Here is a 20,615-nt window from a genome sequence, read left to right as displayed (position 1 = left end):
TGGCACACGCACGCCTGCTCCTCTGACAAGTTAAGCAGAGAGGCGTCTGCGAATTAAGATTCAGGGCCGAATGCAAGTTTAGCGTGCGGCGCAAATCCAGCGGAGAAACAGAGAGCCGAACCCCTGTCGGCATCGAGCGCTCCATCATGTTCTTAAAAGTTGCGAGTGTCAGTCCCTTTTCATCATGCCGCACCACCTTCCCTCTGTGGCCTGCATACTTAATGCACTCGCTGAATATTTCACGAAAGAAAGGCTGTCAAAACACGCGCTTTTTGTCATTACTTTCGCCGCCACTGTGCGCAGGAGAAACCAAACTTTTTGTTCCTACGCTATTTTCATTTTTCTTCCTCCGCCGGCTTGGAATTCTATTATTTCTCCATTATCGTGTCGGCAGTGAAGCGGACAAATAATCCGTAGCAACGTGATCACGAAATCTAGCTAAATTGGGACGATAGTTTCCCGCCATTAATATCACCTGTCAGAAGTTTTCGATGAGGAAAACACACGCTCCGACAATAAGGACTGCGAAATTAAGACGATCGATTGGTTTTTTTCCAGGGTTTCCAACCGTTGAGAAACATTAAATGCGTGCTAAATTTTGAGCATCCTGGTACAAGGTTCTATGACAAAAGGTATATATATATAAACGAAAAGCAAACATAAAAATCGACTTAATTCGTCACTGATCTGCCAAATCTGGCACATTAACTGTCTTTCTATGATTCTATGACTCTCCATTAATTTGCTGTCTTCGTCAATTGGGGGTTTCCGTTGAAAATCCGGATTATTGTGGACCCTGATAGCAATTGAACCAAATGAAAAAATCAGTTTGTGGTTTATAAATAATTTCTGAGAACATTCCCAACAATTGATGATTTGTTTCCTTCAAGAGAGTGTGTAGATTTTTGTTTTCATATTGCCACAATTCAGACTTAAAACAGATTGCGTTCGAAGCGTGTTGTAGGCATTCTGATTTTCCCATCTTCCGGCGCAAAATGAGTTATGAATCAGGCTCGATCGCGAGTGTAGGAAAGCCAAAAATTGATGGATCGCTGTTTGCCTTTTCGCCTCGTGCAAACTTTTCCGCGCGCAGCAATTCGGACAAGGTAAATATTGACCCGATCACGTCCACAGCTAGGCTGTGCGTGTAAATGCAAGTTCCTAACAGCAGAAGAATTTATTTGCGAATCTCGGCCACAAATCACGACGGCCCGAACGCGAAAACGACGCCGCAGGGGCAATAAATTTTACGGGCAAAGACTGAAAAAATGCATCAATTTTGAATGCCAGATGCGCGAATATTCCACTTTTATGTCTCCGGCTCGCACATTCTTCCGCCGCCCCTTGTAGCAGAGCTGCAGGCAAAGTATTAAAAGATTCTAAACTTTTCCACCGTAACTTCTTTGTCGCCGAAGATAAATAAAGATTCAGCAGCCCCTCCACCTTTGCTCGCATAAAAATTGTCTCTCGCCTCGTGCACACGCTCTCGCTCATGCCTTTTTGCCTTCTTTCTTTTGCGTATTATGAAATCAGGGCCTTGACGAAAATTGAAGGAAAGCGTAGTAAAAAAATTTACTGCCTCCCCGCAAAACTAAATTGGATTTTGGCTCAAGGCACGCGTTGGCAGTTTTTCATTTTTTATTACATCCAGTTTTTCCTCGGAATATTAATTCATAATGCTTCTATAGGTCTCCTGAATTTATTACAGTTTTTGTAAACAACACGAAATACATCATAACTGTGAAATGGAATTTTTTGGTTTAAAATGAGCACATTTTTTGGTCTTACCTTTGAATTAAAGGGCCCTTGCAGTGATTGGCAGTTGAACCTGAGAACAGAAAACATAACAATATAAAATACTGCTTCTTCCTCAATCTTAAATTTCGCAGAAAGAACAATATTTTTCTCTCGGCTAATGCGACGTAATATTTCCAAGTCACATTTTTTTCTGGAGAAAAATTATAAACACTCGTCTCTCGACAGCTTTTGAAATCTCTCCTTGACAGTGTCTCTTATTTCTTTTTCTTTCTCTCCTTCTCTCGATATAGAGAGCAGGGAAAAGTGACACGCGATGCATCCTTTAGCGGAGCTGGAAGCCTATTTTCATTTCCTTCGGCCATAAATTCGCCTCAGTTCGAAAGGAAGCGAGCGAGAGAATGACGGAGAAAAGGAAAGAAAGAAGGAAAGACATATAGAGCGAAAAAGTGGTGCATATACGGTTTCAATTTTATTCCGGCAGCATTGACTGAAGGCTTAACTTTTGATTTTGTACGCGCGCGTGTCAAGAGAATGAATACTTTATGCGCACGTGCCGCGAGAGAAAAGTTTTGTTGTCGCTGCTCGGAGAATTTTGCGTCTCTGCATCCGAATCAAAAATAATCTGTCACGTCGCTCGCCAAAAGAAAGAAAGAAAGTTTTTCGCTCAAAAATCATTTTCCAAGCGGCACAATAAAAAAGTTTGCAGTGCTCGTAAAATAGTCTCGGACCGAATTTATTTCTCTTGCCATCTTATTAATAATTTCAGAGAGCAGAGAAAGTTGCAGAGTTCGTGCGTGGAATTGTATATTTCTCAGTTGTTTAAATGCACACGGTGGTCCAGCCCGAATAACGAATGATGTAAAAATTAATCCGAGACCCGCCGCCGCGCAGATTTAACGCTGCTGGTAATTAACGGCTCCATTTTCCGCTAATTAAGAGACGGCGGGCCACTTTTTTTTTTTTTTTTTTTGCGCCGCCAGCCGTTGCCGCTGCCGCCACCGCCAACATTTACCAAAGCAGCGTCCGCAAAATTAACACGAAGAGCTAGCTGCTGCTGCTGCATGGCGAAAAATGCGCGCCAATTTGCATGGCACTCCGGGTCGCCGCATAAATCTCCTGACACTTAACAAAACGATTTGAAACGTCTGCCGCTCCCCTCAATTATCTTGCCTCGACACCAATTTCGAATTTCATGGTTAGACTTTGGCATAGCTTTGAACTAAATTAACTCATTTTTTGTTCTGCGCACTTACAGATCAATTAAATTATAAGAGTGACACATCTGTTTTTTTAATATATATGTTTGGTCCATATAATTTATAAAAATAGCCAAATAAGACACCTAATAAATTGGATCAATGCATGGCGACAATTTAAATAATTTGAATTGTTGAATGCAATAAGCAGTTGATATCGATAAACAATATGTTCTACAAATTTTAAAAATAAAAATGGAACTTGCTACAGTAAAATTCAAATTTTTCCAATTTTCTCCTAAATTTACATGGCTTTACCACATTTTTTTAAAAGATATCGATTCCTCTTGTCAAGATCTATCCAACGGCGCATGGAACGTTTTGGGGAAACTCTTTGTTGTGAAACAAAATAGAATTTCAAATAAGGAGGCAGTCCTCACCATTTAAAATCATGCTAACCTTACAGACACTTTCAAAAAAAAAATCTACTTATTGTGATTTCTAAGGGATGAGTTCTTGCACTGGCAACAAGGATTATCCAGGATTTTGCAGGATCAATAATCCTCTTTAATTTTCAAACAAACGCATTAAATGTAATAATTGATCCTATAAAATTTTAATATCTAAAATCATAAATTTCGATTATTTTTGTTCTAATTTTCTCATATATTATATAATGCTAAACTTAAATAATATTTTAGTTTCAAAATAAATCTTCTAACTAATATATTGAAGTTTTATAAGTTTTATAATTGTAAGACCCATGATGAAACACATATCTCGGAATTAATTTTTTTTAATTTTTACATAGTATAATCTGTATTAAATAAATTTATCTTTTTTAATTTTAGTTTAATCTTTTGATACAAAATATACTGACCAAAACGTGATGAACAATGATTATTTTTGTGCTACTAATATTGGGCTAAAAATCAGTCAAAAATTCACCGAAATGCTACAAGGAGTGACAAGGAAACCCCACGATACCTTTAGTTTCGGTCCGTATGCGGAGTTTCCTTGTGAGTCAACTCAATGCGTGTGTACTAATATTCTTCGATTTTTAAATTACAAGTCTACTCTCTGGCAATCAATTGTTCACCTGGGAACAACAACAGCTTGAGTACACCCAATTCATGCATCGGAAGAGACCATTTTCGTTTCAAGTATTTTCTTTGCCGAGCGTTTTTCGTCGTTTTTATATTCATGTTTCTGTATTGAAGGATGGGCATGTGTATGTGAAACGGTGAATAAAAATATATTCAGCGCATTTTATGGTCTTTCGGGGCGGCTCGCTTTCCGCGTCCGTCCGCCCCCGTTTTCCCAGCTGAGCAGGCTCAACAACTTTTTATTCATACACGCTGGCGGGAGCTCTTTTTCTGTTTCTATACGCTTTATTTTCCGCACGGCGCGAGGGAGAGCTTCATCAGGCAGAGTGCGGGAGCGAAATGCAAAGCCTACCTTTTTATTTTTGGCAATATCCGCACAAGTCTCGCGCGCGCATTTTTGCACTTTTCCATCGCACAGGCAAATAAATAAATAATGCCGAGCGCTTTTGCCAAGGATCAGTACCGGAATTTTTAATTTTGAGCGCGAAAAACCGCCTGAAAGGATGAAGGAAAAATGCTCTTGAGGATTTTGATTCCCAAAATATTCACGATATAATCACCTAAGGAGAAATTCCTTCAAAATCAGTAGATTTATTTATTTAAAAGCCATGTTGGAATGAAAGTCACCCATCATAATTTTTCGTTTTGAATTTTAGTTATAAAATTATAAATTAAAATAGTCTCACACGGACCTATAAATTAAAAGCCTGTTCACGTAGGATGTGTTTCTCATCCAAGTAGGGTATTTGAGATATTTAGTTTATGAGAAAGATCGATAGATAAAAGAAAGTCTTTAATATTTTTCATTCATCTCTAAGGATTTGGTAAGTTTCATATATTTGACAAAAATTTGAATCAAGTAAATTTGACTTAAAAGTCTATTTAAAACACAATTTTGAATTCATAACTTTTTCATTTGTTAACTGAGCCGAGACGAATATTTCCAAGTCTTCTTCCCAGCTATTTAAGATTTAAAACATGACAAAAAATGCTATTACGCCCTTCAAATATTTACCAGCACAAAAAATTAAGCTAAAAATATCCCTACCAGCATGTTTACTTTTTTAATATTTTCATCGCAGACTGCGGATTTTCTTCCGTCAGCAGCACGAAATGATAAATTCACGAATGTCTCTTGTGCCGCGTCTCGTCTGCGTTCAAAAGCACTCTCGAAAGGTCCCATGGGTCGTTTGAGTAGTGAGAAATTTGACTAGAGAAGAAGCATCCTCTCTCCTGCCGAGCATGAAACGCCAAGTGCCGAGTCGAATATTTGCAAAGTTTCAGCCACCCCTTTCTCAGGGGTGCGTGTGTCTCACTCAGGGTGCGCGTTAACAAGCCCGCCGAGTGAGTTTTCTTGTTCTCTCTCTCTCTCTCTCTCTCTCTCTCTCTCTCTCTCTCTCTCTCATCGCGCGCGCGATGCTTTTATTGATTCGGCCGGCGGCGTGACGCTCGCGCGAGCGATATTATTTGCTTTCATCCTCGGCTGATGTGCTCCACTTCGCAATTCGCACCCCGGCACAATCAACGCCGACCTCTCACCCTCTGCCAATGCGCTACACAGACACAGCGAGCGAACGGAAATCGAGAGCAAAACGCCGCAGGTGCTCGGCTGCACGCGAATCTGCTGCCTGAGTGCGCTCGGCACGGAACACAAAACCATTGTTCGCCGACGAAATGTGCAAGCCCGCCGGTGCTCTTTCGCAGCTTTAGTCAAAATGCGGATCAACCCTTTTTTAAATCACAGAATGGCGAAGAATTGATAAAAAGTAAAATATTGAGACTAACAATATGTAAAAAATGAATTAGACAATTATTGAAGATTATTGCATCTTTCAAGCTATTTAATTGTTTTAATATTTATAGGAATTTTCAGGAGTGTCAAGACCATGAGAGGTATTTTAGCATTCGGGGATCTAATTCTATAGCTGCCTAATGTCAGCGATGGCAAAAGGTAGTTCATTTAGTTTCTCAAAAAGCCGAACTTCCTGATTTTCACAATTTTCCTGTGGCTTTAGGAACAAAAGTCTGGCGTTTTAACAAAAGACCTTGGTGCAGAGAGGCGAAAAAATGGCCACGATTGGGCAAGCAAGTATAAACAAGAATAAAAAGAAATTAAAAAAATGCACAGGAAAAATATTCATTTAAAGGATATATGTTTATGCAAAATAAAAGGTTTCATGTGCCTGACAAAAGAAATCCCTCTCATATTTTCCTCCGTTTTTACCAGCGGTGGGAGCGAACGCAATAATTTAGTTAAAAGGCAATTTGAGCGTAAAAAGAACTATTTTTTGTGCCACCGAGCAATGTTGTTTCGTGAAAAAGAGGACGACGAAAGAAAGAAAGGAAGGATAATGGCACAGAGACGGCACTTTTGGCGAATCACACGCCGCGTGCTGGCGAGCGGCAAAAGCACCGTTAGCCTAGTTTACTGCCACGGACGAGCGTGTGTGTTGCGCTGGTCAGGGATGCGCCGCGCCGACGAGAGAAGAAATCGCGCGCGCGGCCAGACAGACCGGTTCCCCGGCACGCTGGACCACTTTTAATTGAATCATCGGCAAAATCTCTCGATGGGCGGACAAAAATTGTGTCGCTTTGAGCTCGGGCGTAGATTTGAAAGTGAGATTAATGTGCCTCTGGCACCGGGGGGAAATTAGGCAGCTATGCGCTCCCTGATTGACAGCTCCGATTTTGCTGAAGGGGATGCTGATGGGAAAGCAGGCCAGAAATTCCAACATTTGTTAAAAAATTCCTTTCAGCAATTATCCAGCCGGCTCTTCAATTTGTAACAGATGCTTTTACGGTTGAAAAAATAATTTAATTTGAAACAGTGCTCCAGAAATGTCAATTAAAACGAGTTCACCCATAAACATTTAATTAGATTAAGAATGTTAAAAATGAGCTAAACTGTATTGCAAAAAAATTTTATGCTTTGGGCTGCAAAATCAAAGCTGATTAGCAATTTTTACTGAGCTTCCAACTTTCGCGATATAGTAAAAAGCACGAATTATACAAGTTTAGGCCACTAAAGTGCTCATTTTAACCGTCAAAGAACTACCAAAATTCTCTCTAATAATCGATAACCGCAAAAATTGGACAAAATATCTGGAAATTTTTGCTTTGCTATAAATCTAGATTAATTTTGGCTTTAACTGCAACCTTAGGGATTAGCTTTAGCATTTTACCATCAAAAGGATTGTCGGGACGTTGCAGTACAAATCCTGTTTAAAACAAACAAAATTTAATTAAATAAATTCCTTTGTATCAGTTCTATTTTGATGATTTTGATAAAGCAAAAGGTTTTATTTAAATTAACAAGTTTTTTAATTAAATAGCCAGTTTCTGCCTTTACGTAAAATTCAATACATATTCCTGATTTTCAATTCTATTTAATTTCATCATTTGTTTGAAAGTAAACAAACTGGTTTCTAACTTTCTGTTTCTCGTCGATGCGTTAGCAATTGTTGTCGATAATGAATAGACAGTTGACAAATAATCCAGCTGACTGGTTCACTCTCAATCAGTCGCAGTGATGCAGCCAGTATCAAGTTACGACTTTCGCGCCAGTGTCGTGCTGCTTGCTCATCGGACGACAAAAATAACAAGTGATCACGAGAGAAGTGTCGCCGTCCTCAAGCGCCCCGCGGAGACCATTGTCTCGCTCGCTTCTCTTTTTTTTTCAGCGGCAGACTAATCGAAAACACGAGAGGAAAGTGCAACGCTGGACTGCGAAAACAATGTTTGTAATCCGGAGAGAGTTGTGTAACTCGACCATTCGACACAAGTGAAAAAAGCAGCAGTTTTATTGCTGGAAATATTTTGCCACCATATAAATGCTCGTGCGCATTGAACATTCGTTCCGGCCTGGAAATCGCCAACCGACGTGTGCGCAGAGAAATTAACTTTTTATCCACGAGCCATTGCATCTTCTTTGAAAAGCCCGAGCGCGAGTCACGCCAACTGCACGGAGCGAGAGCGTGCGGATTATCAGTTCCTAGTTCGTTTATTCGCCCGGCGGCAAGATGATTAAACTGATAGCAAGCGGTCGTAAAAGATTTGACACAATTTCATCTCAGTACAACGTCTGTATGTAGATCAGTTGGGTTGAGAATTTTAAACGGCGTTTGGACGAATTTGTTCAAATTCAGATGGTTCAATTCTTTAGGGAATATTTTAATCAAAGTAAATCACAACGGGGAGTTTTTAAGGGGCAAATATTTACATTGAAGAAATAAAAATTGTTTTAAAATTTCCACCGAAATCAAATGATTAATTTTAGTAATCTTTTTCTGGTTAAAAAATGCAATGGTTCTAAAACAAGAAAAATTTTTTGATTCCAAGCCAGATTTTCGGGAATATCGATTTGAAAAATATATATTATGGTAAAAATGTGAAATTTGAATTTAAAAATAATGTTTTTCCCACTTGTAAGAAATTAATTCCAAAGAACAAAATTTAAAGCGACTTAGAAATATATTGGAAAAAAATTAAACAAGGCTTCGTCCTTGTTGCAAAATTGTCAACCTCGAGTGGTCGCCTATTTTAAAAATTAAAAATGTATAAGACAAATTACAAATTTGTACAATTTAAACAAATTTGCTCCTTTTTAGGTGCATAATTAGATTCACAAAGCAATTTACAAGGTTTAATTTGGCTACAAGTATAGCTCAAAATAATTTAGATTGTTAGATTCGTGCTCATATTTGTTCTTTAGAAGCACTCTGACTTGCAGAAAAAAGTATACCGTCTAAAATTCCCAACTCTATAATATCAGCCCCTCAATGTATTAATTTTCTATTTTCAAAGCGCACGAGACATCGGCTTGGCGTATCGATCGCACCCATAATAGGCCATTTCCCTCAATTTCCATCAGCGTGACAGCTTTTAAAGCGGCGGCCACGCGACGCACAACACCGGAGTTGTTGACGAGCGTATTTTCGCACTGCATTCAGAGAGAGTTAAACATTCGGGCCACTCGAGGGGCATTTCGGCGGCTGATCGATTTGATTCCTTCCTTCCATACCTGTCCTGCTGCGTAAATATTAGGATGACGTTTAGGGTGGAGTCTGTGTACTTTACTAATGCATAATTTAACCCTTGTATGCCGGCCTGAATAATTTGGCGATCGTGCCACGGCAATAACACACGTTATAGTTCCGGCAATTTTGCTTAAAATAGATTCCAGTGACGCAGAAGCAAAGAAAATGTGTTTCGGAATGAAAAATAATATTCATAAATCAACCTAAAATGAAACAGTTCCGAGAAAAAAAGAGAGTGAATTTAAAATTTATTCCAAATCGATATTACTCGTTATTTATACCGAGGAAAAACAAAAATAAATGGTTGTAAAATTTAGTGAGACATATTTTTATCTTAGCCCACGCTCCTTTTCCCCTCCAAACGTCATATATAATGCATTTAATTTCGCTGCTTGATATATATCATACGATAATCAAGAGGAGAAAAAGTGGTAGAGTAAAAAAGGTTTTATTTTACTTTATAAAATCTTATAAATATGTGATTTTCCGATAAAAAATATCAAAAAACAGTCAACGATTTAATCTTTTCATTCAAAGGTTCTATGCTTCAGGAAAAATTAAAACTAAGACTGTAAAAGGTTCATAGAGTTAAATGAATTATCTTCACGTGCAGATTCAGTTTGAAACCGATTTTTAAATATTAAAGAGATAGATTTCAATTAATTCTAGAAAATCCTAAAATAGAATAAAAATAATTTTACTTGAATAGAAATACTGTTTAATCAGGTCACCAAAAATGAAAACATAATTTTGTATATAAAATTCCAAAATTTAATTACGCAATTAAAATTAAAACACATTAAAAAATCTAAATCTTCTTGACAGGCATGAAAAATCCGTTCGAAGCTAGAAAAGAGACACCTATTTCCCGTTGAAGCATCCAAAATCTCTTACACAAAATCCCCCCAGTGCATCTATTTTCGCCAAGCACCGCCTGTAACGGGATCCTGCCTTTTGCTCTCTAAACAAATCTTTCTCTAGTTTCAATGAGAGTCTGTCTGGCTGGCTGCTGCTGCTGTTTTTCAGCTCAAAACACAACCGTTTGCGCGAGTCTGTTTTTCATCCCGTGACAATGTAATCACAGGCGCGGCGGCAACGTGCACGCCGGTTAGTTAAAATGCAAATGTGCTGCCGACAGGATCATCTTTCTCCGGCAGCAGCGATTTTTATCAGCAATTTTCCACTTCTCCGGCTTCCATTAGCGCGCAAGGCGCAGCAATTACCGCTGAACACACATACTCACCGTGCATATATAGCTCTCGTGTCAATTGAGAACGAGTGAGTGACCAATATGCATGTAAAGCAGCAAACATTATTTAAAGATCAGCTCGAGCGTGAAGCAGCTGCTCTGCTACCGAAGCCAGGGAAAACAATGCGCTCCAGAGGCTCTAAACACACATTTAGAGAGAGACTTTGTTTCTCACGCCGACCACGACCACGCGGCGAATGCAAAAGAGAAATTCCTGCACTCGCATGCAAATTCATCCGAGAGAAATTCGCTGATGAGGAGCGGGATAATTGGCTAGAGAGAGATTTATTATTTGTTTCTGCGCTGTGCATTCACTCAATGTAGCGTATGAACTCATGTGTATATCCTCCACAGTTCTATTTCTTAAATTCTCAGATCAAATCGGGTTCATTTGAAGGAACTGAATGTTTAAAATTAATAAGCTGTATCTTTTGACTTGAGCAATTGTTAAATTTACGTTTCTTCCGCAATTGGCCAAACTAATTTGGAGTTTCAGCGAATCAAATGAAATCTTTACTTTTGGAAAGCAGATAGTAATTATTGCAGACTTGAATCTGAAATCAAAATGCAGGTGTCTGGATACTGTAAATAAATGGTGGCATCATCTGTTAATTGCTCCAAACACTAGGGACACTCCCAAATTAGCCAATATATTGATTAAATCCTTCATTTAGTAAAAAATGTTCAGGTCAGAATTTACCGGATTATCAAAAGAATAAATTATGTCGCTTGACAATGTAATTATTGAAATTTCCATTGAGCCCGCCCCCTGCAATGCCTCTTTTAACATTGGGCTCTTCTCACTTTCCCCATTTTGTTAATTTCCCACTGTTATGCCCCCTCTTCTAACGTTTTTCTAAATTTAATGAATTTTAGGGGTTTTGGTGTTTGAGCTTTGATGACCAAAACAACTACAAATCCTTCCCGAGCCTGAAAATGTGACGGATTCCGGTAAAAAATCGATTTGAATAATTTAATATTCTCAGCTAAAATTCCTACAAATATGCAGACTCATTCGACAGCGCAGCTTTTTTGTTGCTAATGGGAGAGGCGAATTGAATGACTCTTCAAAATAATGTTTCCCCAGCGCTCTGGTGTTTATTAAAAAGCTTGCAAGTTTTTAACAAATTGAAAAGGAAACAGTTTTTTCCACTCGGCTGGCATGCAATTTTTCTCTTCAAAAAGCATTTTTTGCTGCTTTTCATTTTCAATCCCGCTCGTCGTCGTCGTCATTAATGGCACTTTTTCGTAATTTCATGCGCCAGCGTCAGCGCTTTTTGTATTTTCCATAGAATATAATTTAATCTGCTGGAAGAACTTTCTGAAACGAGAGCCTTTTTTCATTCGATTTTCCCCCCGACCGATTCGCAGCCGCTTTTCATCCCGGGCGTAAATTTAATTTCCTTCATTAGCGGTGAAAGGCATAGGCAGAAGGAGCTTCTCTCGTTAATTCAGACAGCTTCTGAAAGAAATTTGTGTTCAGTCCGACTGCTGTTTTTCGACTGCCAGTGCGCATTCATCTTCTCTAATTGCCCCGCTAATGCGCCCACGGAAATTTATGGCAAAAATTTCGTTTGTCGCGTGGCAGCGCGCGGCGGCGGCTGCGGCGAAGCGCGTCGGATATTTATGTGCGGCCGACGCAAATTAAGATGTATCGCAGCGTCAAAGCGGCGCTCGAATTGCGCCAGTCTAATTCGGCCAGATGGATCATCCAGCCGCGCCCGGCCGCCGCACGCAGATCATTCTCTAATCGTTTATTCGGTTATGAAGCACTTTGTCAAATGGATTACATTTCCGAAATGGCTTTCCCGCTTATCCACTCTGGTTTCAGAGGGATTTTATTGCTAAAGTAGCTCATTTAGCCAAATTGGGTTATTTTAAATTGAATATTGCAACGTATCGTTGTTTAATTTATATCATTATAAATACGGATTTTCAGATAGGGAAGCATCAAACGTTGAATTTATTGTTATATGAAAAGTTTTAATATTAAAATTTCATTGCATAAATTCATGAAAACTTAAATTAGATATTTAGTATACTCGCTCATGATATCGACTAGGATATTTAATTTAAACAAATTATGCTGTTCTTTTAGCGACAATACAGATTAGAGAATTCAAACGTTTTAATGTTTTAGAGAATCTTTGATTGTCTCAAACTTAAGGTAAATTAAAAATTAATGATAGCAAGGAAATTCGAATTATTTCAAAACTGTAAAAAGTGTAAAAATGCAAAAATAGAATAGTTTCAACAATAATTTTTTTTGTTACAAAAGTTTACTGCAGCAACAATAAATAAAATTTTACTCTACTCAAATCACAGTCAGCGCTGATTGGGAGTGGCTTATCGTAATACTTGATTTGTGGTAAAAAGTTGGAAAATATTTAAAATTAAGCGTTATATTATTATTCTTGTTTATTTTTTAAATAGCATATGTTATTTGAAACACAAATTAAAGTTTAATGTAACGGAAATGAAGGTTAGATGAAAATTGTGAAGAGGGACAAATTAATCCATGAGTAATATCGGGCAAAATTTGTATTCCACTTTGATTAAATAATAAACTAAGGAACTACAAATTTATGTTTTTACTGGCAATAATAACGAAGTAAATAAACGTGATTGTTTAAATGGAGTTAATAATAAATGCATGACTGCCACAGAAATTTGGTTTTGGAGTATGTATAAAATTAAAAATCTATAATGAAGGAAATTGAAATAAAAATTTTTAATTTATTCCATCTTTTTCGGATTACCATTTTTAATGGCAACGCACCAGGAAAACCAGATTTTGTGAACCCCCAATAAAAAAATAGGACGCAAACAACACTATTTTAGGTACATCTGAATAAAATCGTGCGTATCACCGAAAACACGACGTTTCACCAACAGTTTCCTGGTTCCAAGCCCTCCGACCGAAACATTCTCTCGCCGAAAATGCAAATATGTTTTATGCAATACAGCACGTCGGTCGTAACGAAAATAACTGCGACGCACTGAAGAGTGAACGCAGCACGAAATTACACGTGCATTTTGCAAGCGCCTTGGTGAAAGAAAGAAAGAGCAGCGAGTGTATTATGCTCAGTCGGTTGGCGCGGCCGCCGAATTTCTAATTCTTCCTGCTGGGAAGCAGATTATGTCACGCTCGATATGAGAACCGAGAGCATTTCTACGCCGATTTGTTTGCTCGTTATCCAAAATAGATGAGGCAATCTGCGCGAATCTCCGCGCCCGTCTGTCACTAGTCAAGGAGGAGGACGTGCCGGATTTGAAATGAACCGGGTTGCCAAATATAGGCAACGATTTGTGCAAAAGTTTCATTTAAATATTGCAATTGAAAGCGTTTTACCAGAGACTCCAGTTTTTATTATTTAAAATCTAAAAAACAGATTACATAAAAAATTAAAAATTTTGGCTAATTTGTATACGTAACTTGCAACATCCATATTTCCTCTACTTATTCAGTGAATAATTTTCAACTTAAGATTAAATTATATAATACCGACAAATCAAAGCGAAAACTCATGATATTTTTATGCTTGTAAAACCATATTTTTTTTAAGAATTTACACAATTTACATTTTAATTTGGATTAAAATTCGTTGCCCTGGAAATTTCTCTCATTGGATGATCTAGGGAAAATGATAGTTACGTAATTACAGAGGCGAAGAAGACTTCACATTGGCGAGAGAGCAATGAATCAAACGGGCGGAGCGGAATAAATTTTTAATAAATCGCGGCCGAGATGGAGGTGGAAGCGATCATCATTTCACTGCGTCAGCTGCACGAGCCTGTTTCGCTACTTTCTCCTAACCTTGACTCTGCCTACTCGAAAGAGATGCGACCTAAAATACTTCCTTTCCTGCAGCAGACACAAAACCGACCCACATTCATTACCGTGCGCTTGATTTTCTTCTGTACCGCGCACACGTGCATTCATATTCCATTCTTTTGCACAACCGCGATTTATCGGATTTTTTCGCCACTCGAGCGTGAGATAATTCCATATGTTGAAATTAGAATTCGATTACGGTTGTGTAAAACGAACCGCTTATTTAATATTAATAATAGTGGCAGTCAATTTCGATCGGTATCGGAAATCGTATAAATAATTTGTCCCATTAAGAAATTGTCTCGAGGAATTTGGAGCAGATTGTAACACGATCTGGCGGCTGGGCGTACGTACAGCTTACTATAAGGAAATTCGAAAGGCGTTGCAAAATTTTCAGGCCGTGACTTTGAACTTGAATGGAAGAGCCGCCGCGCGAGTAAAACCAGTTGGTCAGCACAGTTTTTCTGCGTGGACTAGCACCAAAAGATGTGCATTCCTTTTTATATTAAATTTAGAAGCAAAACGCTTTCGTTACTAATAATTTAATTTTATGTCTATACACATTGTAATGGATTTTAATCCTGTCGGTATTGTATTCTTATTTATTTTTTAATATTTGGCAGCGTCACTTGATATTATGCTATTTTACAAATTTATATAATGAAAAAAGGTTGAGGATATAAAATATTTGTTCTAAAATATATTTATGAGATTCTGCTACATTGTTTTAAAAAAAATAGGAATTTAAATTTGAATTATTGAAAACTGTTTAAAATTAGATATAAAAAGCCAAATTATGTAAAAAGCATAATAATAATTTAACTTATATATGGTTTTATTAAATAAAAATAAAAATATTTTTATGTTTTTTAAGTTTTTTATCGCTCTTTTGCGCTTAATCATTCCAATATAATTTAATTAAAACTTTAAATATATACACCATTTGTTATCTATTAATAAATGATTCATTACTAAATTATGATTTCAAAAATAAAAACAGTCATTTTAAACCAAAATTAGAGCTTTAGCATTTATGAATAATGACCAAATGTAAAAAATTAATCGGCTATCTGCAGCAGAGTTAAATCGTTAAAAATTTAATATTTTATTTTTTTAAAAAGGTGAAAGAGATTTTGCGAGCAGGATTACGTCAATCAGTCTTTTGATTTCCACCACTGGTACGTAATTCGCAGGGATTAATTAATTAATTATTTAAAAAATAAAATCAATGAGGCAACCAACCTCAATTGGATTAGTGACGTGATCCGTTCAAACCATTCATTTGTCGGCAATAATCCGGCAATACGACAGAAAGTTCCCCCTCGCGATCAAACACACTTAATGGAACTCAAACAAACAGCAAAAGTTCCTTTGTTTCAGCAAATAAAACGAGCCGCGCATAATAAATTAGCATCGGATTAGTCGAACGAATGCATTTTAATCCGCTTGCTGGGCGCGCTGATTACATATTGACTCTGGCAGTCGCTTTAATAAGTAATAATTGATTTTATTAGCGTAGCAACGATGGGAATAGATATTATTACCTCTGTGCGTCTATGAATTGATTCCGGACATTAATTAGCGTTTCGATAATGCATGTTATTTCAATCGCTAATTTAAATTGCATATGATAATAATCATGCAGACCGAATCTGCTTTTCATGGAATTTTAAATGAACGCGGAATTATCTTCTTGAGCGATGGAGTTTGTAATTGTATTTGACAATTGCAGCAGAGGGAGTTTTATGCAAAAATTCACCTTGTAATTTGAATATGCTAACAAAGCAAATTACTTTTTACGGCTTTTAAGTAAATCCACAAGGTTCGCACCTTTTGCGCAGTATTTAATTACATTTTTATGAATTTCCCAGCGCATAGCCGTGCCGTGTAATTAGTTTCCTCCAATTAACCCCATTTCAGCGCCATATAAAAAAGTGATAAAACTCGGGAGCTTGCTACTTTGAATTTACACACTCGCGAGTGTCCGAGGGATGCATGGTAAAGCTCAAGTAATTGCCTAGTTAATTAAGATAAACATCTCCATACCGACAGGCGATACACCCAGATGGACGAGAAAGGAAAACGTCTGATTAATTGGCCGGGGAATTAAAGTGACAGCTCGTATCTTCGTGATTAAAACGTGCTAATTGCAAAACATTATTTTCACACCTGCGAGATATGCTATAATTCCTTTCCACTTTCATGCATTTCAAACGAGCAATGCGGTTGTTTATTTCTTATAACAATACGCCTATCAGCAGACGAGCTAGCAAATTCACTTGCGATTTTATTTACGGCCGCGCACTGAGCTGGAATTTGGGTCAGTGAAAAATAATTGCAGAGGCCTGGAGGAGACGCACGGCATGCATCGTCGATTTGACCAGTTTTATCGTTAAATAAAACTTTTACCTCTCTTGGCTTAGATGTTATTGACCCCTGTGATGCATTCTTCGGAGTAACAGCAATTTCAAAAAGATAATTTACCAACACTGATTGAATTAAATTCGGGATTGTTGCTCGTTGATTTTCATTACGATGCACAAAATAAGCAAATCGTGAGCTTTTTAAATTGAGAATTTGATTTTTTACGTAAGAAGTAAAAGTTCAAGCGGAGAAAATTACGTTACATAATTTATTTTAAAGGCTCTACTTCATTTTCCTTCTTTTTTAGTTACCAGGATGTCTTGAGTTTTACTTTTCAATAAATTTATGTTTGAAAAGGATTCATTCTAGTTAAATGGTGAACAAATTATGCCATATTATAAGAAGATTTTTTGTTCTGGTCAAATATCAATTACACGCTGTTAAGATAAGTCATCACTTTACCGAGCTTCAAATTAAATCAGCAGATAAGAATAACAAAAATTGGTCCGATATTTTCTTTTCTAAAACTATGCTGCGGGAAATGTAATGCAAAAAATGGTCTGAATGGTGGTAAATCTGTTTTATACAGAACAAACATCCATATTTGAAAGCCAAATATTGCCTTTAAAAGCACATTATATGCTAAAGATATTAATAACTTTGCTTAAGACAAGTTACATCAGTTTTATTTTTGCTTTTTCAAAATTTAATCTTGTTACATAACATATCCTATTTCTTTTTATACGATCTTGCTCTTCAGAAACTTTCAGTCAACTGAATCTACATATCATTGAAAAAACGTAGCAAAGTCCTGGATAATCAATTATCGGTTCTCCAAACTTCCTTATGTTAGCTATAATTTCCGCTATTTTGACGCTGAACAAATTTTCTAATCTAATCAGTATAAGCGGTAACTTGATTAAGAAAAGCACTAATTTTCTTCGCAAAGTAACTATCAAGTCTTACACTTGATCGCTCCAAAGCCTCTTACACGTCTTGCGTAATTGAAATTTCACTAGGAAGGGCGTAGATCCTCTCCAAGGCGTAATAATTCTCTCGCTCAACAAAACACACACTGGTGCATCCCGCTATTAGAAATTACGCCCGGCATCTGTGGCGGGTAATAATTTTTCGATCGCGAGAGCTAAGTGCACCTGTGCGGCCGATAAAATGCAAATGCGGCGGAAATTTCCCATCCAAGAAGAGGAATTTTATTCTCATTGTCAGCTGGTGCAAGTAGTGGCATTCTTCCAAAGCTTTCTATACCAGAGACGCGTCCCACTTAAGTTAAAATACAGATTTTGCTTGAAACACACAACACTCAGCGATTAAAAGCCCCGTCGGGCTGCGTGGCGCGAGAAACTGTTTTGAACTCGTCACACAATAATTGTTTCGGAGGCAATAAAGAGTGAAACTAAGGAAGCTCGTCCGTCGAGAGTGAAAGATAGATCTGCATGCTTTGTAAAATAATATATTTATAGCATATTATTTTTCACGCCGAGAGAGTTTTCCGCGTGGATACACACAATTTGAACTGCTTTGACCCCTGGGCGCGACGCTGGCTAATAAATACTCTGACGGGAGATAGTTCGATTGCATTCCGCCACCGCGGCGATTTATTGCTCGCGCGCGAATCTCCAATCTGTACTCTCTGCGCTCTGTGTGTAATGCAATAAGCGGCCGTAAATTGTTTTTGTGCGATACGGGGCTTTTTGCTCGATCGCATTGCCGCTGCCGCCGCCGCCGAGCGATCGCCATTGTTTTGTAACGAATATTTCTCGCTACACTGCACGGAACGGAAAGAAAGGAAATGCAATACTATGTGCGACTCTGTGATTTTTTCAGGATTTGTGTTGCCAAAATACCTTTTTGTCATTTTATTTTTTATAGACTATTCTAGAGAGGATCAATAAAATGGCAAGTTTTTTCGTAAAAACCGTAAATTTAATTTTTATAGTTAGTTTCGAGGATAAAAATAGATGTAAATCAAGAATGGTTCTAATTCAAAATTAAAATCTAGGAACATTTCACCTGGATCTTCGATATGCAGCAATAATTAAAAAGAATACTTAAAAGGCAAGAATACTGAATATAATGTGTTTATCTTACAATTATCTGCCATAAAAAGTCAATTATTTTTTTCAAGAATTTAGCAACAGTGCTTCTCTACAGTAAGCAATTATTATAAAATCAAGATAAAAACCCAGTTCAATCTCAGTGTAGCCGAATTTCTCAAAAATTCATAGTCAAATAATTTTTTGTTTGATATCATTTCCTTTTATCGCGATCTCTCTTTCTCGTGCAAATTATCAATTAAATTCCCCTATTCATGAAATAAATCTTGATCTTGATGTTTAATTAGGAGGCAGTGCTCACCGCTCGATTATCACGCTAAATTTGTATAATATTTTAACGATTTTTTTTATAAAAGTAAAAAACTATATTCGGAATTGCCCAGCACAGACATTACCTAAAAAATAATTTTCTAGAAAAATTACACCAAAATTTATCAAATTTCGTTGTTCAATTTAAATTAAAAAAAGGCCACTTGATAATAAATTTGTGTAGATTGAACGGGAAAATTATTCTTACAGTCGGTTCAAATAAAAAAATCTACTCAATCTAATAAGGCAACTTACACAGCAATCAGAGTGAGAATAACTTTGTTTTAAATTGTTCTTGTAATTTTATTATTTACTAAAAAACGAAAGACGAATAATTAAATTGCATTGACAATAAATTTAATTCTGATGCGAACAATAGGATCCTAGCAATAGGGGTTTGAAAACTGGTAAGTATTTTTTCGTTTTTAAAATAATTTTGTTTGATTTCTAATTAAGAGAGTTATATTTAATTTCTTATATAATCTGAACATTGCTAATATAAAAATAACCATTATTAATTTAAATTCCACTACTTTCGTGAGTAAATGAGCTGCCTTAAACACTTCTCAATAAAAGCTCTATTGTACGTGTATGCGTCTGTGAGGTGCCTCTTTAAATGTCATGTCTCAACCTCTGTCTGGGGCATTTCCCTGCCAGTTTGTACTGCATTCATTAGGCGCGATTGTTACTCGATTGCAGCCAAAAAATATTTCCCAACCTTGCGTTGATGCCCAAGTTTCACAAGACAAAACTTCTTGGCAAAGTAATTTTATTATATATTTTTTTGCAGTCAGAGATCAGAGCGTTTTGCAAGGAGTTTTGGTGAAGGGCCAACGCGAATGAATTGAATGAATAATAAAAGCTCAGTGCGGGGGGATCGCACGTGAAATAGTAATGAGTAGGAAGCGCATCTCTCACGCCTCCTGCCTCGGAGACGAGCTGCCCCGGGTGACCCCTGGCTCCACTTTCCCCTTAATAAGAGAGGAGAGTTCATTCACTTACCTCAGATACAGGGTGTCGTCTCGGCCTTTCTTTCTTCTCTCTGCAGGCACGGCACGCGAGCTGGTATCCTTTTGGAGGTGAGTGGAAGGCAGAGCGGCCGGGACAAGACTGTCGAGCCGCTTCGAGGATGTGAGTGAGAGCGCTCCCTTCTACTACCTACACTCTTTCAAAAACGAGAACCTTCCACCTTCGGCTGCCTCCTTCTTCTAGCCAGCCGTGGCCGCTCATTTCCATTTCGTCCGCGGACGCCACTCCTGCAGCAACGTTGACCGCATTGAGTCGCTGCTTGGTGCTCTTAATAAAAAAAAACAGCGGTGCAACGCAACGTGCGCTAGCGGGAATGCGGAAAAGGTGGAATTGTTCTGCTTTTGATGCAGATTAATCATTTCAGCGCAGATATATTCTGCAAACTATGGAATTTCAGCGAGGCACGCAATAGTGTTGATATGAAAGTCAAAAGTATTATTATGATTACTGTTTAGGAATTTTTGCACTGGCGTGTGCGTAATGAAGACGGATTTTGATTCGTGGAATCTACAACACTTTGGGTTGAAATAAATTCAGTTACTGCATTTCTTTTTATTGCCAAAAGCATTAGGTTCACTTTCCAACTTTTTTCAGGTTAACTTCTGAACAATTCAAATTATTTTCAGTTCTTGCCCTGTACCAATGCATTAAATTAAAT

General features: G+C 37.5%; 1 protein-coding gene across 3 annotated transcripts in view; it reads right to left on the bottom strand.

Annotated features, from left to right (window-relative positions):
• Positions 1-20,072, bottom strand: part of LOC135936579 (uncharacterized) — a 117,872-nt gene extending 97,800 nt beyond the window's left edge. For all 3 annotated transcript variants that reach the window (XM_065479443.1, XM_065479461.1, XM_065479453.1), the window contains exons 1-2: positions 19,931-20,072; positions 1,789-1,828 (exon numbers count right to left, since the gene is read on the bottom strand). The gene's annotated coding sequence lies outside the window, so the exon portion shown is untranslated. The remainder of the gene's footprint in view (positions 1-1,788; positions 1,829-19,930) is intronic.
• Positions 20,073-20,615: the final 543 nt, after the last annotated feature.

The sequence above is a fragment of the Cloeon dipterum genome, chromosome 1, assembly GCF_949628265.1.
Source record: "Cloeon dipterum chromosome 1, ieCloDipt1.1, whole genome shotgun sequence".
Classification (NCBI taxonomy): domain Eukaryota; kingdom Metazoa; phylum Arthropoda; class Insecta; order Ephemeroptera; family Baetidae; genus Cloeon; species Cloeon dipterum.
Note: the sequence above shows the minus strand (reverse complement) of the source record. Positions and strands in the feature narration are given on the sequence as shown.